Genomic DNA, 25547 nt, shown 5'->3' on the forward strand with positions numbered 1-25547 from the left:
TTGCAAATATTTTCTCCCATTCAGTAGGCTGTCTTTTCATTTTGTCAATGGTTTCCTTTGTTGTACAAATCCTTTTAAGTTTAATTAGGTCCCATTTGTTTATTTTTGCTTTTATTTGCCTTGCTTTAGGTGACAGATCAAAAAATTACTGCTATAATTTGTCACTGAGTGTTCTGCCTATGTTTTCTTCTAAGAGTTTTATGGTTTCCAGTCTTACATTTAGGTCTTTAATCCATTTTTATTTTATTTTTGTATACAGTGTTGGAACTGCCAGTGAATTCTGTTGCAAGCTCGTTAGGATTTAGCTACTATTTTGCGACTCCAGTTGCTGCTGCTGCATGCTCTCTTTCTCCAAAAATAACTCTTACTGTTGATGTTTCATTTCCTGTTTTCTTTATAGTTGTAGATTTAATATATTTTTATTGTTTCATTGTTTGTCTAGTTTTAGTGAGGTCTCAGGAGGTGAGGTGAAGTAGATTGTTACTCTATCATCTGAAATTGAAAGCACTCAATCATAAGCTTTGTATATAACCTGCTTTGGAATTTGGGTTAGAAAAAAGTAATAATGTTCCTGCTTAGGACCCTTTGGGGCCTTTCCAGGGACATTCCCCCCAACATGTCCCCTACCTATCTCTTGTTTATAGAAAACCTTTAACATCCTAGGCCTTCCTCAAGTTCCAAAGAGCAAATTTAATCAGAGAAGTGAGAAAATGCAGAAACAAAGGGAAAAAGTTAAGCAAGACAAAATAAGAATTGTTTAGTCATAAAACAAAGTCAGGGATATTAAGTTTCTCTTCAAGGATTATAAATAATATCCTGAGCCACATCCTTGAGTTGTTTTGCAGGTTCTAAAACCCCAAACTGATGGAAGAAGTTAAGTGCTTACCAGCAGCAAGTAGACCCAGGCCAGTTCAAAGCAGAAGGTTGATGATGTTGACTCCAGAAACACCACCCATCAGTCAGAGAATTGAGCACAAGCTGATCACATCCTGGGACTCTCTCCCTCACAATGTATTTAAAGTTCTTCCCAGAAAGCCGTTAGGGAGTTCAGGTCTACTGAGCATGATCTGCCTGTTCTTGCTTGCCACACAATGGTACCTTGCAAAAAATGCTGTACTTTCCTTAACCACAAACTGCTGTCTGTAGATTATTTTTAATGCATATGGATGAGGAGATCCAAGTTTGGTTGAATAATAATAATTGTAGCGTTCCTTTCTAAAGCTAAGTCTACCTGAAGTGAAAATTTCTCATTTGTGTCTGACTATGTGACCCCGCAGACTGTAGCCCACCAGGTTCCTCATTCCATGGGATTCTCCAGGCAAGAATACTGGAGTGGGTAGCCATTCCCTTCTCCAGGGGATCTTCCCAACAAACGGATCGAAATGGGTTACTGGAGCTATGCTGCTGCTGCTGCTGCTAAGTCACTTCAGTCGTGTCCGACTCTGTGTGACCCCACAGACGGCAGCCCACTAGGTTCCTCTGTCCCTGGGATTCTCCAGGCAAGAATATTGGAGTGGGTTGCCATTTCCTTCTCCAATGCATGAAAGTGAAAAGTGAAAGTGAAGTCGCTCAGTCATGCCCGACTCTTAGCAACCCCATGGACTGCAGCCTACCAGGCTCCTCCATCCATGGGATTTTCCAGGCAAGAGTGCTGGAGTGGGTTGCCATTGCCTTCTCCAACTGGAGCTATGGGAAGGGTCTATTATCTTAGTGAGATTCACTCTCTGACAGGAGGAAGAGGAGGCATGTGGGTTGAAATACTTTGAGAAACACTTTGCTATTTCTCTCCTCTTCCTTTCTTACTTTCGCCCATTGACTCATTATGGTGAGATACACTCTCATCATAAACTCCACCCATGGCACAGTGCATTACAATCAGAAAGGATGCCTGAGGAGTAAAGGATTTGGACCACACATGTAACACCTCAGTTTTTAAGTTTACCACCTGAGTGATAAGCCCTCAAATCACCTAGCTCTGGGAATCAACAGGGTTTGCAACATGGTCTCACAGGACCATGAAAAACAAAGAAGCATTTTTAGTTGATGCATAATTGATATATAACATTATATTCATTTCAGGTTTAAGGAAGAAATTTTTAAATGAGTGAGTGAGCATTCCTTTGCACTTACAGCTTCAAGCTCACCACAGAGGTAGCAGTCAAAAATACCCATCTCCCAGTTTCTCACTGGAAGGGAATTGACAGCACATTTTTCCAGTTGCTACCTAAGGGTTTTGCTTCTAATCTCCTTGTATGTGACTGACTGGGATACTCTCAGGAGCCTGAAAGAACTGATGGGCACAGCTATCCTCATCTATCCCTGACTCATTCCAACAGTAATACCAAGTCTCTTGCTTATGACTGAAAAAAGCTTTTCCATGCATCTAGCATCCCAACTGTTATGACTGCCACCTGAGGGACTGGCTCCCAAATCATTGATCTCTGGGAGATAATGGGGCTTAGCATTCGTGAGTCCCAGAGGGCCACAGAAAACCAAAGAAATGTTTCTATGTGGGCACACTAGCACTCCAGTGACTATTTCCTCTGACTCAACAGAGAGTGACTAAGCAAAAACCTGTTTCTGGTTCCTTACTACTTTATTCAGTTCAGTTCAGTTCACTCAGTCGTGTCCGACTCTTTGCGACCCCATGGACTACAGCACACCAGGCCTCCCTGTCCATCACCAATTCCCAGAGTTTACTCAAACTCATGTCCATTAAGTCAGTGTTGCCATCCAACCATCTCATCCTCTGTCGTCCCCTTCTCCAGCCTTCAATCTTTCCCAGAATCAGGGTCTTTTCAAATGAGTTAGTTCTTCACATTAGGTGGACAAAGTACTGGAGTTTCAGCCTCAGCATCAGCACTTCCAATGAATATTAAGGACTGATTTCCTTTAGGATGAACTGCTTGGATCTCCTTGCAGTCCAAGGGACTTCCAAGAGTCTTCTCCAACACCACAGTTCAAAAGCATCAATTCTTCGGTGCTCAGCTTTCTTTATAGTCCAACTCTCACGTCCATACGTGACCACTGGAAAAACCATAGCTTTAACTAGATGGACTTTGTTGGCAAAGTAATGTCTCCACTTTTTAATATGCAGTCTAAGTTAATGTCCCAATTTTCCCAACTTCTGCCTGAAGATTGGACTTCCATTTAACTTATATCCAGGAGCTGAATGGGGCAGGCAATTATTAGTCCTCCAGGAGCCTGAACAGGAATATGGGCATTTCCAACACCTTTGAGACATTGATGAGTCTTGGCTCATTCTAATCTATTGGAAGTCGGTTTGGACAATCACAAACATTTGAGAGGCAACCAGGAACCCAGGCAATGTGTATTGACAAGGTTCATCTCCTACACAAAGCCAATTTCTCAAGACTGGGATAAGTGGTTGTTTTATTTAATGTAAAGAAATCAATTTAGAAAGCTAAAAGAAAAATGAAAACAGAGGGAAATGTTACAAACAAAAGAACAAGAAAAATCTTTAAAAACCAAGCTTAATGAAATGAAGATTAGCTATTTACCTGAAAGAGAGTTTAAAATAGTAGTCATAAAGATACTCACTAAGGTAAGGAGAGCAATGCATGAACAAAATGAGAATTTCAACACATAGAAAATGTTTTTTAAAATACCAACAGAAATCATAGAACTGAACAACAATAAATAAGTTGAAAATTTCAATTGGGGGTTCAACACCAGACTAGATGAACCTGAAGAAAGGATCAATGAACTTAAAGAGGAATGGGAATCATCTATTGGAGGAGCAAGAAGGAAAAAGAATGAAAACCAGAGAAAGCATGAGGGACTTAGAGAATACCATCAAATGGACCAATACATGAGTTAGGGGTGTCCTAGAAGGAGAAAGGGAAAAATAAAGAGACAAGAAACTTATTTAAAGAAATAAAGGCTGAAACCTTTCCAAGCTGGGAAAAAGAAACAAACATCCAGATCCAGGAAGCCCAAAAAACTACCCAAAAAGATGAATCCAAAGGGGCCCACATCAAGATACATTACAATTAAGTGGTCTAAAGTTAAAGGTAGAGAGAAAATCTTAAAAGTAGCAGAGGAAAACAAATTGTTACATGCAAGTAAAACTATCAGTGGATTTTTCAACCAAAATCTTGCAGGCCACAGGGAGCAAACTAATATATTCAGAGTGCTGAAAGAAAAAGACAAAAGATATAAAAGTTTCCCAGACAAACAAAAGCTGAAAGAGTTCATCAACACTAGAAATGCCTTATAAAAAATGTTAAAGGGAGTTCTTCAAGTTGAAATAAAAGAATACTAATTAGTAACATGACAATAGATGAAACTGTAAAACTCATTGGTAAAGGTAAATATAGAGTTAAATACATAACTCTAATATTACAGTGGTGATATGTAAATCATTTCTAACTCTAGCATAAAAGTTAAAAGACAAAAAAGTATTAAACACAACCAAAGTCAAGAAACAAGGGGAGGATAAAAATGTAGAGTTTTTGTATGCATATATATTCAAAGCAGAGTTATTAACAAATTAGACTATAAGATCTTTTATGTAAATTTCATGTTAACCAGCTATATACTGCTTAAAGGGATTCCCTATAGCTTTAAGGACACACCTAAACTGACAGCCAAGGGATATAAAAAAAGATATTTGATGTAAATAGAAATCAAAAGAGAATGAGTGTAGCTGTATTTATATCAGACAAAATAAACTTGAAGTCAAAGACTGTAATGAGACAAAATGGTCACTATATGATGATAAAGAGGTTAACTCATCAAGAGAATGTAACAACTATAAATATTTATTCATGCAACATCAGAATGCCTAAATGTATAAAGCAAATATTAGTAGACCTGAAGGGAGAAATAGACAACAATGCAGTAATAGTAAGGGACTTCAATACCCCACTTTCAACCATGGATAGAACATACAGACAGAAAGTCATTAAAGAAATCAGGCATACCTGATTTCTTTACAGTAAGTTAAATGAACTTAACAGACATGTACAGAACGTTTCATCCGAAAGAAGTTGAATACACACTCAGGTGCACACAGAACATTTTCAAGGATAGAGCAAGCGATAGACTGTGAAACAGTATTAACAAATTTAAGATTGAAATGATATCAGTAATCTTTCCTAGGACTTCTCTGGCAGGCCGGTGGTTAAGAAACCACACGCCAATGCAGGAGACAAGATGCCTGGTACTGGAAGATTCCACATACTGTTGGACAGCTAAGCCCATGCCCTGCAATAGGAGAGGCAACTGCAATGAGAAGCCCATGCACCACAATTAGAGAGTAATTCCTGCTCACTGCAATTATAGAAAGCCCACACACAGTAAGTAATGAAGACCCAGTGGAGCCATAAATAAGCAAATTCTTTAAAAAGAAAAATACTCATTCTTATTCTAAAAAAGAATCTTTTCTAACCCCAATGGTATGAAACTAGAAAACAATAACAAGAGAAAAATTGGAAAATTAACAAATATGTGAAGATTAAGCAACATGCTCCAGAACAACCAATGGGTTAAAAAAGGAATAAAAGAGAAATCAAAAAACATCTTGAGATAAATGAAAGCATAGGCTGTTAAAGCTTATTAGATGCAACAAAAATAGTTCTAAGAGGGAAATTTATAGAGATAAATATCTATATAAAACAAGATAAATTTACATGTCAAGGAACTAGAAAAAGAAGATAAAACCAAGCCCCAAATAAATAGTAGGAAAGAAATAACAAAGAGCAGAAATAAATGAAACAGGAACTAGAAAAAAACAGAGAACAACAAAATGAAGACGTTCTTTTAAGAGATTAAAAAAAAAACCCACAAACTTTTAGTTAGACAAAGAAAAAAGAGAGAAGACTCAAAATCATAAAAGAAAAAGGAGATATTACAATTAATGCCACAAAAATATATGGATCATCAGACAATATTATAAACAACTATATACAAGAAATTGGATAACCTAGAGGAAATGGACAAATTCCTAGAGAAATATGACCAATCAGTACTGAGTCATGAAGAAATACAAAATCTGAACAGACCAATTTTGAGGAAGGAGTTTCAGTCAGATAGTTCAGTTGCTCAGTCGTGTCCGACTCTTCGTGACCCCATGAATCACAGCACGCCAGGCCTCCCTGTCCATCACCATCTCCTGGAGTTCACTCAGACTCACATCCATAGAGTCAGTGATGCCATCTGTCATCTCATCCTCTGTCGTCCCCTTCTCCTCCTGCCCTGAATCCCTCCCATAATCAGAGTCTTTTCCAATGAGTCAACTCTTCGCATGAGGTGGCCCAAGTACTGGAGCTTCAGCTTTAGCATCATTCCTTCCAAAGTAATCCCAGGGTTGATCTCCTTCAGAATGGACTGGTTGGCTCTCCTTGCAGTCCAAGGGACTCTCAAGAGTCTTCTCCAACACCACAGTTCAAAAGGATCAATTCTTCAGTGCTCAGCCTTCTTCACAGTCCAACTCTCACATCCATACATGACCACTGGAAAAAGCATAGCCTTAACTAGACGGACCTTAGTTGGCAAAGTAATGTCTCTGCTTTTGAATATACTATCTAGGTTGGTCATCATTCTTCTTCCAAGGAATAAGCGTCTTTTAATTTCATGGCTGCAGTCACCATCTGCAGTGATTTTGGAGCTCCCCCCAAAAAGAGTCTGACACTGTTTCCACTGTTTCCCCATCTATTTCCCATGAAGAGATGGGACCAGATGCCAGGATCTTTGTTTTCTGAATGTTGAGCTTTAAGCCAACTTTTTCAGTCTCCTCTTTCACTTTCATCAAGAGACTTTTTAGCTCCTCTTCACTTTCTGCCATAAGGGTGGTGTCATCTGCATATCTGAGGTTATTGATATTTCTCCTGGCAATCTTGATTCCAGCTTGTGTTTATTCCAGTCCAGCGTTTCTCATGATGTACTCTGCATAGAAGTTAAATAAGCAGGGGGACAACATACAGCCTTGACGTACTCCTTTTCCTATTTGGAACCAGTCTGTTGTTCCATGTCCAGTTCTAACTGTTGCTTCCTGACCTGCATACAGATTTCTCAAGAGGCAGGTTTGGTGGTCTGGTATTCCCATCTCTTGAAGAATTTTCCACAGTGTACTGTGATCCACACAGTCAAAGGTTTTGGCATAGTCAATAAAGCAGAAATAGATGTTTTTCTGGAACTCTCTGGCTTTTCCCATGATCCAGCGGATGTTGGCAATTTGATCTCTGGTTCCTCTGCTTTTTCTAAAACCAGCTTGAACATCAGGAAGTTCACGGTTCACGTATTGCTGAAGCCTGGCCTGGAGAATTTTGAGCATGATGTTACTAGCGTGTGAGATGAGTGCAATTGTGTGGTAGTTTGAGCATTCTTTGGCATTGCCTTTCTTTGGAATTGGAATGAAAACTGACCTTTTCCAGTCCTGTGGCCACTGCTGAGTTTTCCAAGTTTGCTAGCATATTGAGTGCAGCACTTTCACAGCATCATCATTCAGGATTTGAAACAGCTCCACTGGAATTCCATCACCTCCACTAGCTTTGTTCGTAGTGATGCTTTCTAAGGCCCACTTGACTTCACATTCCAAGATGTCTGGCTCTGGATTAGTGATCACATCATCATGATTACCTGGGTCGTGAAGATCTTTCTTGTACAGTTCTTCCATGTATTCTTGCCACCTCTTCTTAATATATTCTGCTTCTGTTAGGTCCATACCATTTCTGCCCTTTATCGAGACCATCTTTGCATGAAATGTTCCCTTGGTATCTCTTATTTTCTTAAAGAGATCTCTAGTCTTTCCCATTCTATTGTTTTCCTCTATTTCTTTGTATTGATCGCTGAAGGCTTTCTTATCTCTTCTTGCTATTCTTTGGAACTCTGCATTCAGATGCTTATATCTTTCCTTTTCTCCTTTGCTTTTCATCTCTCTTCTTTTCACAGCTATTTGTAAGGCCTCCCTAGACAGCCATTTTGCCTTTTTGCATTTCTTTTCCATGGGGATGGTCTTGATCCCTGTCTCCTGTACAATGTCACGAACCTCAGTCCATAGTTCATCAGGCACTCTATCTATCAGATCTAGGCCCTTAAATCTATTTCCCACTTCCACTGGATAATCATAAGGGATTTGATTTAGGTCATATCTGAATGGTCTAGTGGTATTCCCTACCTTCTTTAATTTGAGTCTGAATTTGGTAATAAGCGTTCACGATCTGAGCCACAGTCAGCTCCTGGTCTTGTTTTTGGTGACTGTATAGAGCTTCTCCATCTTTGGCTGCAAAGAATATAATCAATCTGATTTCAGTGTTGACCATCTGGTGATGTCCACGTGTAGAGTCTTCTCTTGTGTTGTTAGAAGAGGGTGTTTGCTATGACCAGTGCATTTTCTTGGCAAAACTCTATTAGTCTTTGCCCTGCTTCATTCTGCATTCCAAGGCCAAATTTGCCTGTTACTCCAGGTGTTTCTTGACTTCCTACTTTTGCATTCCAGTCCCCTATAACGAAAAGGACATCTTTTTTGGGTGTTAGTTCTAAAAGATCTTGTAGGTCTTCATAAAACCATTCACCTTCAGCTTCTTCAGCGTTACTGGTTGGGGCATAGACTTGGATAACTGTGATATTGAATGGTTTGCCTTGGAGATGAACAGAGATCATTCTGTCGTTTTTGAGATTGCATCCAAGTACTGCATTTTGGACTCTTCTGTTGACCATGATGGCTACTCCATTTCTTCTGAGGGATTCCTGCCCGCAGTAGTAGATATAATGGTCATCTGAGTTAAATTCACCCATTCCAGTCCATTTTAGTTCGCTGATTCCTAGAATGTCGACGTTCACCCTTGCCATCTCTTGTTTGACCACTTCCAATTTGCCTTGATTCATGGACCTGTAAAAAGCATAATGAACAAACAAAAACCCTCCCAACATGGAAAGCAGGACCAGATCTCTTCACTGGCAAATTCTGCCAAAAATTTAAAGAAAGATTAACTACTAATCCTTCAGAAAACTCCTCCAAACATTTAGGAGGGAACACTTCCAAATTCTTTTTATGAGGCTGGTGTTACCCTGATAACAAAGGCAGTTAAAGACTCTACAAGAAAGAAAATTACAGGCCAATGTCTCTGGTAAATATAATTGCAAAAAATCCTCAACAACAACAAAAAACTAACAAACCAAATCCATCAATACATTAAAAAGATTCAGTTCAGTTCAGTTCAGTTGCTCAGTCGTGTCCGACTCTTTGTGACCCCGTGGACTGCAGCACACCAGTTCTCCCATCACCAAACCCAGAGTTTACTCAAACTCATGTCCATTGAGTCAGTGATGCCATCCAACCATCTCATCCTCTGGTCCCCTTCTCCTCCAGCCTTCAATCTTTCCCAGCTTCAGGGTCTTTTCCAACGAGTCAGTCCTTTGCATCAGGTGGCCAAACTATTGGAGTTTCACCTTTAGCATCAGTCCTTCCAACAGACATTCAGGACTGATTTCCTTTAGGATGGACTGGATGGATCTCCTTGCAGTCCAAGGGTTTCTCAAGAGTCTTCTCCAACCCCACAGTTCAAAAGGATCAATTCTTCAGCACTCAGCTTTTTTTATAGTCCAACTCTCACATCCATACATGACCACTGGAAAAACCATAGCCTTGACTAGATGGACCTTTGTTGGCAAAGTAATGTCTCTGCTTTTTAATATGCTGTCTAGGTTGGTCATACCTTTCCTTCCAAGGAGTAAGCATCTTTTAATTTCATGGCTACAATCACCATCTGCAGTGATTTTGGAGCCCCCAAAATAAAGTCTGTCACTGTTTCCACTGTTTCCGCATCTACTTGCTGTGAAGTGACGGGACTGGATGACAGGATCTTAGTTTTCTGAATGTTGAGCTTTAAGCCAACTTTTTCGGTCTCCTCTTTCATTTTCATCAAGAGGCTCTTTAGTTCTTCTTCACTTTCTGCTATAACGGTGGGGTCATCTGCATATCTGAGGTTATTGATATTTCTCCTGGCAATCTTAATTCCAGCTTGTGTTTCTTCCAGTCCAGCGTTTCTCATGATGTACTCTGCATAGAAGTTAAATAAGCAGGGGGACAATATACAGCCTTGACGTACTCCTTTTCCTATTTGGAACCAGTCTGTTGTTCCACATCCAGTTCTAACTGTTGCTTCCTGACCTGCATACAGATTTCTCAAGAGGCAGGTCAGGTGGTCTGGTATTCTTATCTCTTTCAGAACTTTCCACAGTTTGTTGAGATCCACACAGTCAAAGGTTTTGGCATAGTCAATAAAGCAGAAATAGATGTTTTTCTGGAACTCTCTGGCTTTTTCCATGATCCAGCGGATCTTGGCGATTTGATCTCTGATTCCTCTGCCTTTTCTCTATCCAGCTTGAACATCTGGAAGTTCAAGGTTCACATACTGTTGAAGCCTGGCTTGGAGAATTTTGAGCGTTACTTTCCTATCATGTGAGACGAGTGCAATTGTGTAGTAGTTTGACCATTCTTTGGCATTGCCTTTCTTAGGGACTGGAATGAAACTGACCTTTCCCAGTCCTGTGGCCACTGCTGAGTATTCCAAATTTGCTGGCATATTGAGTACACAACTTTCACAGCATCGTCTTTTAGGTTTTGAAATAAATCAACTGGAATTCCATCATTTCCACTAGTTCTGTTTGTAGTGATGCTTCCTAAGGCCCACTTGACTTTGTATTCCAGGATGTCTGGCTCTAGGTGAGTGATCACACCATCGTGATTATCTGGGTCATGAAGATCTTTTTTGTACAGTTCTTCTGTGTATTCTTGTCACCTCTTCTTAATCTCTCCTGATTCTGTTAAGTCCATGCCATTTCTGTCCTTTATTGAGCCCATTTTTGCATGAAATGTTCCCTTGGTATCTAATTGTCTTGAAGAGATCTCTAGTCTTTCCCATTCTATTGTTTTCCTCTATTTCTTTGCACTGATCACAGAGGAAGGCTTTCTTATCTCTCCTTGCTATTCTTTGGAACACTGCATTCAAATGGGTATATATTTCCTTTTCTCCTTTGCTTTTTGCTTCTTTCTTTTCACAGCTATTTGTAAGGCCTCCTCAGACAGCCATTTTGCTGTTTGGCATTTTTTTTCTTGGGGATGATCTTGATCCCTGTCTCCTGTACAGTGTCATGAACCTCCATCCATAGTTCATTAGCTACTCTATCAGATCTAGTCCCTTAAATCTATTTCTCACTTCCACTGGATAATTGTTAAGGATTTGATTTAGGTCATACCTGAATGGTCTGGTGGTTTTTCCTCCTTTCTTCAATTTAAGTCTGAATTTGGCAATAAGGAACTCATGATCTGAGCCACAGTCAGCTCCTGGTCTTGTTTTTGCTGACTGTATAGAGCTTCTCCATTTTTGGCTGCAAAGAATATAATCAGTCTGATTTCGGTGTTGACCATCTGGTGATGTCCATGCATAGAGTCTTCTCTTGTGTTGTTGGAAGAGGGTGTTTGCTATGACCAGTGCATTCTCTTGACAGAACTCTGTTAGCCTTTACCCTGCTTCATTCTGTACTCCAAGGCTTCATTTGCCTGTTACTCCGGATATCTCTTGACTTCCTACTTTTGCATTCCAGTCCCCTATAATGAAAAGGACATGTTTTTCGAGTGTTAATCTAGAAGGTCTTATAGGTCTTCATAGAACCATTCAGCTTCAGCTTCTTCAGTATTACTGGTCAGGGCATAGACTTGGATTACCAGGATATTGAACGGTTTGCCTTGGAAAGAAACAGAGATCATTCTGTCATTTTTGAGACTGCACCCAAGTACTGCATTTTGGACTCTTGTTGACTATGATGGCTACTTCATTTCTTCTAAGGGATTCTTGCCCACAGTAGTAGATGTAATGGTCATCTAAGTTAAATTCACCCATTCCGATCCATTTTAGATTGCTGATTCCTAAAATGTGGACGTTCACTCTTGCCATCTCTTGTTTGATCACTTCCTATTTGCCTTGATTCATGGACCTAACATTCCAGGTTCCTATGCAATATTGCTCTTTACAGCATTGGACCTTGCTTCCATCACCAGTCACATCCACACTGGATGTTGTTTTTGTTTTGGTTTTCTGAAGTTATCTCCACTGATCTCCAGTAGCATACTGGGCACCTACCAACCAGGGGAATTTATCTTTCAATGTCCTATCTTTTTGCCTTTTCATACTGTTCATGGGGTTCTCAAGGCAGGAATACTGAAGTAGTTTGCCATTCCCTTCTCAGTGGACCACATTTTGTCAGAACTCTCCAGCATGACCCGTCCGTCTTGGTAGGCCCTACAGTGCATGGTTCATAGTTTTCATTTAGTTAGACAAGGCTGTGGTCCATGTGATTAGATTGGTTAGTTTTCTGTGATTGTGGTTTTCAGTCTGTCTGCCCTCTGATGGAGAAGGAGAAGCAGCTTATGAAAGCTTCCTGATGGGATAGACTGACTGAAGGGGATACTGAGTCTTGTTCTGATGGGGTGGGGCATGCTCAGTAAATCTTTAATCCAATTTTCTATTGATGGGTGGAGCTGTGTTCCCTCCCTGCTGTTTACCTGGGGCCAAACTATGGTGGAGGTAATGAAGATAATGGTGACCTCCCTCAAAAGATGCATGTACTGATACAGTCAGTGCCCTCAACCCTGCAGCAGGCCACCACCAACCCACGCCTTTGCCGGAGACTCCTGGACACCCACATTCCAATTAAAAGGATTATATACCATGAATTATGTAAGATTTCAATATCACAGTTATCCAAATCTATGCCCCAACCAGTAATGCTGAAGAAGCTGAAGGTGAATGGTTTTATGAAGACCTACAAGATCTTTTAGAACTAACACCCAAAAAAGATGTCCTTTTCATTATAGGGGACTGGAATGCAAAAGTAGGAAGTCAAGAAACACCTGGAGTAACAGGCAAATTTGGCCTTGGAATGCAGAATGAAGCAGGGCAAAGACTAATAGAGTTTTGCCAAGAAAATGCACTGGTCATAGCAAACACCCTCTTCTAACAACACAAGAGAAGACTCTACACGTGGACATCACCAGATGGTCAACACTGAAATCAGATTGATTATATTCTTTGCAGCCAAAGATGGAGAAGCTCTATACAGTCACCAAAAACAAGACCAGGAGCTGACTGTTGCTCAGATCATGAACGCCTTATTACCAAATTCAGACTCAAATTAAAGAAGGTAGGGAATACCGCTAGACCATTCAGATATGACCTAAATCAAATCCCTTATGATTATCCAGTGGAAGTGAGAAATAGATTTAAGGGCCTAGATCTGATAGATAGAGTGCCTGATGAACTATGGACTGAGGTTCATGACATTGTACAGGAGACAGGGATCAAGACCATCCCCATGGAAAAGAAATGCAAAAAAGTAAAATGGCTGTCTGGGGAGGCCTTACAAATAGCTGTGAAAAGAAGAGAGATGAAAAGCAAAGGAGAAAAGGAAAGATATAAGCATCTGAATGCAGAGTTCCAAAGAATAGCAAGAAGAGATAAGAAAGCCTTCAGCGATCAATACAAAGAAATAGAGGAAAACAATAGAATGGGAAAGACTAGAGATCTCTTTAAGAAAACTAGAGATACCAAGGGAACATTTCATGCAAAGATGGTCTCGATAAAGGGCAGAAATGGTATGGACCTAACAGAAGCAGAATATATTAAGAAGAGGTGGCAAGAATACATGGAAGAACTGTACAAAAAAGATCTTCACGACCCAGATAATCATGATGATGTGATCACTAATCCAGAGCCAGACATCTTGGAATGTGAAGTCAAGTGGGCCTTAGAAAGCATCACTACGAACAAAGCTAGTGGAGGTGATGGAATTCCAGTGGAGCTGTTTCAAATCCTGAATGATGATGCTGTGAAAGTGCTGCACTCAATATGCCAGCAAATTTGGAAAACTCAGCAGTGGCCACAGGACTGGAAAAGGTCAGTTTTCATTCCAATTCCAAAGAAAGGCAATGCCAAAGAATGCTCAAACTACCACACAATTGCACTCATCTCACACGCTAGTAACATCATGCTCAAAATTCTCCAGGCCAGGCTTCAGCAATACGTGAACCGTGAACTTCCTGATGTTCAAGCTGGTTTTAGAAAAAGCAGAGGAACCAGAGATCAAATTGCCAACATCCGCTGGATCATGGGAAAAGCCAGAGAGTTCCAGAAAAACATCTATTTCTGCTTTATTGACTATGCCAAAGCCTTCGACTGTGTGGATCACAATAAACTGTGGAAAAATTCTTCAAGAGATGGGAATACCAGACCACCTGACCTACCTCTTGAGAAATCTGTATGCAGGTCAGGAAGCAACAGTTAGAACTGGACATGGAACAACAGACTGGTTCCAAATAGCAAAAGGAGTACGTCAAGGCTGTATATTGTCACCCTGCTTATTTAACTTCTATGCAGAGTACATCATGAGAAACGCTGGACTGGAAGAAACACAAGCTGGAATCAAGATTGCCAGGAGAAATATCAATAACCTCAGATATGCAGATGACACCACCCTTATGGCAGAAAGTGAAGAGGAGCTAGAAAGCCTCTTGATGAAAGTGAAAGAGGAGACCGAAAAATTTGGCTTAAAGCTCAACATTCAGAAAACAAAGATCCTGGCATCTGGTCCCATCACTTCATGGGAAATAGATGGGGAAACAGTGGAAACAGTGTCAGACTCTTTTTGGGGGGAGCTCCAAAATCACTGCAGATGGTGACTGCAGCCATGAAATTAAAAGACGCTTATTCCTTGGAGGAAGAATGATGACCAACCTAGATAGTATATTCAAAAGCAGAGACATTACTTTGCCAACTAAGGTCCGTCTAGTTAAGGCTATGCTTTCTCCAGTGGTCATGTATGGATGTGAGAGTTGGACTGTGAAGAAGGCTGAGCACTGAAGAACTGATCCTTTTGAACTGTGGTGTTGGAGAAGACTCTTGAGAGTCCCTTGGACTGCAAGGAGATCCAATCAGTCCATTCTGAAGGAGATCAAGCCTGGGATTTCTTTGGAAGGAATGATGCTAAAGCTGAAGCTCCAGTACTTTGGCCACCTCATGCGAAGAGTTGACTCATTGGAAAAGACTCTGATGCTGGGAGGGATTGGGGGCATGAGGAGAAGGGGACGACAGAGGATGAGATGACTGGATGGCATCACTGACTCTATGGATGTGAGTTTGAGTGAACTCCGGGAGATGGTGATGGACAAGGAGGCCTGGCATGCTGCGATTCATGGGGTCACAAAGAGTCAGACATGACTGAGCGACTGAACTGAACTGAACTGATGCAATAGTGGTTCAACATATGCTAAACATATGCAAAATGTGAAACGCTATTAATATATTAACAAGATGAAGGGTAAGTCATATCATCAACTCAATAGACACAGAAGAGACATTTGACAAAATTTAAAATTCAACATCCTTTAATGATAAAAACCCTCAACAAATTAGGTATAGATGGAATGTACCTCCACATAATAGAAATGATGTAAGCCCACAGTTAACATCATATTTGATGATAAAAAGCTAAAAGTTTTTGCCTTTAACACCAAAATAAAACAAGGAAGTTCATTTTGCCAGTTCTATTCAACATAGTACTGGAAGTCTATGGAAGTACTGGAAGCCAGAATAATTATGGAAGGAAAAATAAAATTCATCCAAATTGGAAATAAGTAAAATGTCTCTGCTTGCAGATGACATGATACTGTACATAGAAAACCCTAAAGACTCCACAAAAGAAAACTATTACAACTAATAAGCAAACTCAGTAAAGTTGCAGGATATAAAATCTATACATAAAAATCAGTTACATTTCTATACATTAACAACAAAAAATTGAAAAGAGAAATTTTAAAAAATCTCATTTACAATAAACTAAAAAACAGAAACTTAGGAAATTTAATCAAGGAGGTGAAAAATTTGTACATTGAGAACTATAAAACACTGGTAAAAGAAACTGAAGAAAACTCAGCAAATGGAGACAGTCTGTGCTCATGGATTAGAAGAATTAATATTCTTGAAATATTCATCCTAATGAAAGCAATCTACAGATCCTTAATGAAAGCAATAGATTCCTATCCTATCAAAACAACTCCTGTCAAAATTCCAATGACATTTTCCACAGGAAGTTTTTTTAAATAAATTTGCTGCTGCTGCTGCTGCTAAGTCGCTTCAGTCATGTCCAACTCTGTGCGACCCCATAGATGGCAGCCCACCAGACTCTCCTGTCCCTGGGATTCTCCAGGCAAGAACACCAGAGTGGGTTGCCATTTCCTTCTCCAGTGCATGAAAGTGAAAAGTGAAAGTGAAGTCGCTCAGTCGTGTCCAACTCTTGATGACCCCATAGACTGCAGCCCACCAGGCTCCTCCGTCCATGGGATTTTCCAGGCAAGAGTACTGCAGTGGGGTGCCATTGCCTTTATTTATTTTCAATTAAAGGATAATTGCTTCACAATATTATGTTGGCCTCTGCCACACATCAACATGAGTCAGCCATAGGTATACATATGTCCCCTCCCTCTTGAACCTCCCTCCCACCCACAGAAATTTTTTAAAAACTAAAGACCTTCACATAGCCAAAGCAACGTTAAGCAAGAATAGGGAAGCTGGAGGCTTCCTTTTTCCTGATTTCAAACTATATTGCAATGCTATAATAATTAAAACAGACAACAGATCAATGAAACAGAATAGAAAACCCAGAGATTAACCAACACATATGATCGATTAAGGTCTATATAGTCAAAGCTATTGTCTTTCCAGTAGTCATGTATGGATGTGAGAGTCAGACAATAGAGAAGGCTGAGCACCAACAAATTTCAAACTGTGGTGCTGGAGAAGTCTCTTGAGAGTCCCTTGGATAGCAAGATCAAACCTGTCAATCCTAAAGGAAATCAACCCTGAATATTCATTGGAAGGACTGATGCTGAGGCTGAAGTTCCAATACTCTGGCCAAGTGATGTGAAGGGCCAACTCATTGGAAAAGACCCTGATGCTGGGAAAGAAAGAAGGCAAGAGGAGAAGGGGGTGACAAAGGATAAGATGGTTGGATGGCATCACTGACTCAATGGATGTGAGTTTGAGCAAACTCCGGGAGATAGTGAAGGACAGGGAAGCCTGGTGTGCTGCAGTTCTTGCAGTCACAAAGAGTCTGACATGACCTAGCAATAGAGCAACAATTTTCATCAAAGGTGCCAAGAATATATATGGACAAAGGATCGCCTCTTAAACAAATAGTGCTGAAGAAAGTGTATACCTATATGCAAATAAATGAAACTGGACTCCTATCTTATACCATACACAAAAATTAACTCAAATGGATTAAAAACTAGAATTTAAGACCTGAAACCATGACACTATTAGCTTATAGGGGATCAACTCCTTGATATTGGTCTTGGCAATGAGTTTTTGGATTTGACACCAAAAGGAAAAAAAAAGGTCAGAGGCAATGAAGGCAAAAATAAGCAAGTGGGATACATCCAGTGAAAAAGCTTCTGTACAGCAAATGAAACCATCAACAAAATTAAAGGCAACCTATGGAATGAGAGATAATACTTGCAGACCACATATCCAATAAAAGGTTAATGTCCAAAGTATATAAGAAACTCGTACAATTCGATAACATAAATAAATAACCAGATTTTTAAATGTGCAAAGGACCAGACAGACATTTTTCCAGAAACAATAGATACATGAAAAGTTGCCATCACTAATCATCAAGGAAATGCAAATCAAAACCTCAATGAGTTATCATCTCACAACTGTTAGTAAATCTAACATTATTAAAAAGACAGGAGGGAAATTTTGGTGAGATGCCAGAAACGGGGAACACTTGTACACTCTTGCGGGGGGAGGGGGTGTAAACTGGCCTAGTCACTGTGGAAAACAGTATAGTTTCCTCAAGAAAATAAAAGTAGAACTACCATATTTTCTAGCAATCTCACTTCTAGATACATATGTAAAGGGAATAAAACCACTGCCTTGAAAAGATGTCAGTTCTTCCATTTTTGCTGCTCTGCTGTTTGCTCTGTCATGTCTGACTCTTTGTGACCCAATCGACTGCAGCTCGCCAGACTCCTCTGTCCTTTGGAAATTTTCAGGCAAGAATACTGGAGCAGGTTGCCATTTCCTACTACAGGGAAATTTCCTGACCCAGGGATTGAACCCATATCTCTGTGTCTCCTGCGCTGGCAGGTAGATTCTCTACCACTGTGCTACCTAGAGTTTTTTTTAATACTCCCATGTTTACTATAGTATTATTTGCAATAATCAAGGTGTGGGAAAAAACATCCATCAACAGATGAATGGACAAAAAAAATCAGATATACACAAACACACACATGTGGTGGTTTAGTTGCTAAGTCATGTCCAACTCTTGCGACCCCATGGACTGTAGCCCTCCAGGCTCCTCTGTCCATGAGATTCTCCAGGCAAGAATACTGGAGTGGGTTGCCATTTCCTTCTCCAGGGAATCTTCTTGACCCAGGTATCAAACCCAGGTCTTGTAGAAGGCAGATGATTTACTGACTGAGCTATGTAAAACAATGGAATATTATTCAGCCTTATAAAGGAAGAAACTTCTGCTATTTGCAACGACATGGGTGAAACGAGGGCATTATACTAAGTGAAATAAGCCAGACAGGGAAAGACAAATGCAGCATGGTATCACCTTTAATTTTTTGTCTTTTGGCTGTATTGGGTCTTTTTTTTTTTTTTTTTTAAGGAACATAGAAGTTTATTTCTCTGTCTTATAACAGTCATGGGTGACAAAGTCTAAGTCAGCTAGTGGTTTTGTTTCACACTATTGTTCAGAAATACCATTTTCTCTCATCTTGTAGTTCTGCAGTTCCCAAACACATTGTCATAGGCTCCCCCATGTGTCAGGGGAAAGCCAGGGGAAAATGAAACATAAACTTTCTCTAGTTGTGGCCAGCGGGGGCTACTCTTTGTTGTGGTGCATGGACTTCTCATTGCAGTGACTTCTCTTGTTGAGAGCATGGGCTCTAGGCATGCAGGCTTCAGTAGTTGCAGCATGCAGGCTCAGTAGCTGTGGCGCACAGGCTTAGTTGCCCCATGCCATGTAGAATCTTTCCAGACCAGGGACTGAATCCATGTTCCTTGCATTGGCAGGTGGATTCTTAACCACTGGACCACTAGGGAAGTCCTACATGGTATCATTTATATATGGAATTTTAAGAAAGAAAAAAAATGTTGAACACCTAGAGAATAGAATGGTGGTTGCCAGAGGGTGAGAAATGGAGGAAATTAGAGACTTTGGTAAAAGGGTACAAACTTTCAGTTATAAGAAAAATAAGTTCTGAGGACCTAATGTAAAGCATGGTGGTGGGGAGGGTGAGAAGGAGGCTCAAGAGAAAGGGAATACATGTATCATATAGCTGATTCAGGTTACTGTACAGCAGAAATTAACACAACATTGTAAATCAATTATACCCCAATTAAAAATAAATTTTAAAAAGCACTGTGACTATAGTTAATAATACTGTATTGTATAATTGAAACTTACTAAGATAGATCTTAAGCATTCTCACAAAAAAAGAAAAAGTAACTATGTGAGGTTATGCATGTGATTATGGGAATAATTTTATAATCTGTAAATATATATATATATATATATGTATATATATATGACTTCCCTGGTGGCTCAGACGGTAAAGCGTCTGCCTACAATGTGGGAGACCCGGGTTTGATCCCTGGGTGGGGAAGATCCTCTGGAGAAGGAAATGAAATCCCACTCCAGTACTCTTGCCTGGAAAATCCCGTGGACTAAGGAGCCTGGTAGGCTACAATTCACGGGGTCGCAAAGAGTCGGACACGACTGAGTGACTTCACACACATACACACACACACAAATATATAAACTCGTCACATTGTATACTTTAAATATATTATAATTTTATTAGTCAATCTTACCTCAAAAAAAGCTGGAAAATTTTAATAAAATCATTAAAAAAAATAAAATTGGGTAACCATAGCACTTGGGATAATGGTATCTCCCATTCCAACAGTTCTCTATATTTTCAGTTTAGTATTTTTCCTAGATTTAGAAAGGCGATGTGTGCAGGCCTAGTTGGTTTTGCTTGAAAAAACTCTTTAGTTTCATATTTAAGATCTTCTAAAGACAGATTGAAATTTTCATATCTTCACAGTGTTAAAAGAGAAATGTTCTTATTTTCCTTTAAACATTTTCTCTCTGTAACATTAGCAACTTAAGGGAAAATTCAGTTCTCAAATATATAATAATACTAACCATTTTATTTGGTTTTACTAAATTCTTTGTGCTTTAAATTTGAAATTTAACAATCTCAGTAAAATTTTATTTTTTTTGCTACCTACAAAAGGTGGCAGTTTTAGCAAAATGCATTGTATGTGTTAATAAAAATTCACTTTATTATTTTTTTAAATTTTGATTTCATTGAGCTATTTGGGGGTTAATCTTTTGGTTGTTACACATGCAAAACTCCTTAGAGTTCAGAGCGTGTTATGTTCATGGAATAACTTGAGAACTGGGCCTTTGGTTTATTTCTCAAATACTCACTTGAATTGCCTTTGCTTAGCTTTCAAAAGGTAGTTTCCCGGATCTCTATTCATCTGTACTCTGCACAGTCTCTTTCTCTTTGTAAATTTGGACAATTCAACCCCCTACCCTCTATTTGGTTTTCAGAAGTTCTGATCTATGAAGCATTGTTGCTTAGCAACAGGTTAACTAACTCTTTCTTTCTATGGCATACTGCAAAAGAGCTGATCAAAACCTCCACACACTCTTACTCATCAAATGACTACAGATACAGTTTCTTAGGTTGTATTACTGATGGACTATATAATTTTGTCTGTATTTAAACTGCAACAAAATTATTTAAAAAGTGTGTTTTAAAATCAAACATTTCTCATTAAAATCTGCCTGCTTTTTTTGACTTGATTTTAAAGCAATCTTTTTAAAAAAAAAGTTTTTCAATTGAAATAAGCTAAATCTTTCCCCGCTATATTTAAACCAAAGAAACAGACATTATTTTAAGCTGATCATAAACTTCTTTAAAATACCTTTTCTTACTGAAATGTGCTTCATACAAATAGTGTTTTGAATAGAGCAGTGACAAATTAATCTTCATATAATTAAAATACATAGAAACAAATTTGGAATTCAATAAGTGCACTCAAGCCAATAAGTGCAGTACTTGTACTCCAAGAAATAAAAACTTTAAGAAAAATTTTAAGAAATTTTAAAGTTAAGGTCTATTGAACCAGGGAACAAGTGTAGAGAAGGTACAATTTGGCAGCTTCTCATTTAGCTGTAAACAATCATAACGTCAGATTCTTCACCTGCCAAATAAACTGTTCTAAAAGTCCCTGTTGCTAGGGAAGGAGATAAAAAAAGAGAAGAAGAATGCTAAATATCACTTGGAAAAAAACATTTATCTAAAATAAATAAATTCAAGCTAACAGTTTATAAGATTTCAAAGTTTTGGACTTCTCATGCTAGTCAAGATAGAGTAGGCATGCTACAGCCTATCTTTCCCACTCCATTATAACTAAACTTTCTGGACAAAATTATATAGCACCCACCTGTAAATTTTGTAAAGGAAATAATGACAGGCACTTTGTGGGGTATGGGGTCAAAATCTGAAAAAGCAACATGTATAGGAGTGAGTTTCCTAGTTTTCATTCCTTTAACACTTTCAGCTTTGACATGAAAGCAGCCCCAGTCAGAGAACTCCCTAGTTGGCACACACTACAAAACGTCCAAGAGAAGCCCTTTCTGGCTAGAGATTAGGAAAGAGGTCAGTGAGGCAGAAAGATTGCACTGGCTCTTGACAGATATAGATGATACAGATGTAGATACAGATATAGATATGTTTATATGTATGACTATTCCAGTTCATGACACCAATTGTCTTGCTGTTCACACTGTTTGCACTGTTCGCCGAACCCAGGGTAGGCAAGGCTCAAGCTAAGAGGCTGGAAGAAGATTCGAGGAGCTGTAGGAACTGCAGACATAGTTATCCTCTCCTTTCGTGGCTGGCCCAATGGACACAGCTGTACCGCAGATGATGGGCATGGGCATAACGCATAAAGTAGCCCATGGTCAAGCGGGCACCTCATGATGCATATGCACAGTGCTATAAATGATCTCAGTCACAGTCGTTATTTACAGAATGTGGGGTGAGAGAGCCTGAACATGCCACCCAGGCTAATTTGCTGTTTCTCCACAGTTATATCTTCCTATTTTTTCTTTTCCAGTTCTGCTTGAGGAAGACTCCAGTTCTGGTACTATCAAAAAAGGCAGCATGGGCAACAAAAACTCCAAAAATTTCCTGTGAGCCAAACAGGTTCTTGGGAAATCCTAGGGAAGTGGAACCCCTGACTCTGCCTATGCACTGGCACAAACCCTGGCCTCAGGTTGGAGACACACATTCATGGATAGATTCGAAGAAGTAGATAAAGTATCCGAAATCAGAACTGTCATTGGAAGCACCACCTATAGAAGGACAGACAAAATTTGCAGCCTGAACTTAACTGGGATGATTGCCTGCTTAAAATAAGAATTCTCTGGAGGACTTTAATAGGTTGCAAAATCTCACAAACAATCAAAATATCCAATACAAGATTACTCGGCACACAAAGAAGCAGGTACATATGATGTCCTCACAAGGGAAAAGACAATCAAAACATGTTCAGACAAAAATGACCCAGATGTTGGCTCATCAAACAACAACTTGAAATCATCTGTTATAACCCTACTCTTCAGTTCAGTTCAGTTCAGTCGCTCAGTCGTGTCCAACTCTTTGTGACCCCATGAATCGCAGCACGCCAGGCCTCCCTGTCCATCACCAACTCCCGGACTTAACTCAGACTCACGTCCATCGAGTCAGTGATGCCATCCAGCCATTTCATCCTCTGTCGTCCCCTTCTCCTGCCCCCAATCCCTCCCAGCATCAGAGTCTTTTCCAATGAGTCAACTCTTCGCATGAGGTGGCCAAATTACTGGAGCTTCAGCTTTAGCATTATTCCTGCCAAAGAAATCCCAGGGCTGATCTCCTTCAGAATGGGACTGGTTGGATCGCCTTGCAGTCCAAGGGACTCTCAAGAGTCTTCTCCAACACCACAGTTCAAAAGCATCAATTCTTCGGCACTCAGCCTTCGTCACAGTCCAACTCTCACATCCATACATGACCACAGGAAAAACCATAGCCTTGACTAGACGGACGTTAGTCCGCAAAGTAATGTCTCTGCTTTTGAATATGCTGTCTAGGTTGGTCATCACTTTTCTTCCAAGGAGTAACCCTACTCTTAAGACAAACAAAAAAACCCCAGAAATTTTGGGCAGAAACATAGAAGCAATCAAAATTCCAACTGGGAATTTTATAATTGAAAAAATACAATTTCTAAAATTAAAATAATAATGGATGATACAGCAGAATGGAAATAACAGAACAAAGAATCAATAAACTGAAGACAGAACAGTAGTAATTAACCAATATTAGGAACACCAAAGAAAAGGATAAAAGAAGATGAACAGTTTCAGAATCTGTGAGACAATATCAGAAGGCCTAATGTTTTTGCCATTGGAGTCTTATAAAGAGAAGGAGAAAAAATTATTCATAAGAAAAATGTTTTGACAAAATCATTGCTGAAAACTGAATTTGGTGAACAATATAAATTTACAGGTTCAAGAATCTCAGTAAAACCTAAACAAAATGCCCAGTATATCATAATTAAACTGCTGAACACCAAAGATAAAAAATCTTGAAAGCAATAAGAGACAAAGAACACATTCAATGCAAAGAACAACAATTTGAATTGCAGATAACCACAAATACCCCCAAAAAAATTGTGTAGGCCAGAATTCACTGAAACAACATCTTTAAAGTATTGACGGAAAAGGACAATTAACCCAAAATTCTATATTCAGTGAAAATATTCTTCAGGAATATGGTGATTCTAAAATATGTCCACAATCCATACTTATCCTCCATTCAAAAGTTGGAGCCCAATTCCCCTCCTGATGAAGGTGAGCCAGAACTGGTAATTCATTTCTGAATAATAGAGTATAGTAGAAGTGACATTTTATGATTCTGAAATTGCAGTTACCACAGTTTGGTTGACACCAGTACACCAAGGCCATGGTTCAAGTTTTAGTTACCACAGTAGATTAACTGTGAGTAAATGCTTTAAGAATGAACTTGCTACAAACTGTACTGCTAACTCCACAGTCCACCAATCATTATGTCAATTCACGATATCACGCTCAGTGACCAATGATGTCACTTCTTGCAGAGTCTATCAATGACTGATCACAAACAGTCTAATTAAGGAGTTAATTCATGCACAGACAAAGCATGTGGTTGTGTTGCCTCCATGTCTCTCAGTGATAAACTTACATGACAGTTTACAAACATGGATCATCCAATGATGAAAGTACAGTAAAGAAAACTGGAAACACTAAAAGTGAAATTTAAATCCATCATAAGATATGTCATTCAAGAAGTAACTGACTGTGGGGATGTCAGTATTGCGACCATTCCAGACATGCAGATGTGTAGCCAGGAGAACATAGTAAAGATAAATTTATCAAATATATAAGGAAAATGTTTGTGACGAAAGGAATGACGGCATTCCAGCAAAAAGTCACATTAAAGAGACTTGGAGATAGTCCATGACATTAAAAGAATAAAGGAGAAAATGTTAGAGGCTAATGCAGACTTAGAAAGGAATATTACAAGTTGTCAAATAAGTTATATGAAGAAGACAAGTACTGTTCAAATGACTCAGGATACATTTTTACAAAGACTAAAAGCACTTTAATTCTCAGTGCTGCTAATGTTTTCAATTATAGTATACAAAATGAAGGTTAATTTTACTGCTTTGCTCATTTCCTTATACATTTATAAGTGGTAGTATGCGTTTTTAATGTATTGATGAAAATTTCTAGAAGTCAGGGAAAGTCATAATTTTCCCCTTCGTTATTAAAATTATATGGCACAGTTTCAGCTTGCACAGTCATTTTTATGGTCCCATACTGTTGGGCAAAACAAAAACCATCTGTTTTATATTGGGAGTCCCCATGTGCTAAAATTCTAAAAATATTTATCTGGAAAAAGTTGATTTTTTTGTTTGTTTTAGTAGGCAATCACCCAGTTTAGCCTGACTGAAAAATCTTGTCTTGCCCTCTGTTAGTGATGGTTCCAACATCAGTTCATTTTCAAAGTGCTGCTGTGCAGCTCTGTACTGAGCAAGACATATGTTTGTTCATACCCAGAACTGGGGAGCCTCCTTTCCAGGCGTCTTGTCTCCAAGATGTCCTCTAGGCTCTCTGGATCTTATGGGCCCCCTTTCCTGGGGATCTGGCTAGAAAGATGGGGATTCTGTCTGACTGTTACCTGTCAATGTGCCCCATGATATTGTCAAAAGGAACTGCCCTCAGGAAAAGAGAGGGGAGAAAAAGAAACATAGATTCCTTCCATGTTCTTCAGAAGGGACACTTCTCCATGCCTCTATGGCTGGAAAGACAAGTCTTCTCTCAGGGCTGAGTTGACTGCTATCTCCTCGGCC

Source organism: Capra hircus, chromosome 8 (genome assembly GCF_001704415.2).
Source record: "Capra hircus breed San Clemente chromosome 8, ASM170441v1, whole genome shotgun sequence".
Taxonomy (NCBI): domain Eukaryota; kingdom Metazoa; phylum Chordata; class Mammalia; order Artiodactyla; family Bovidae; genus Capra; species Capra hircus.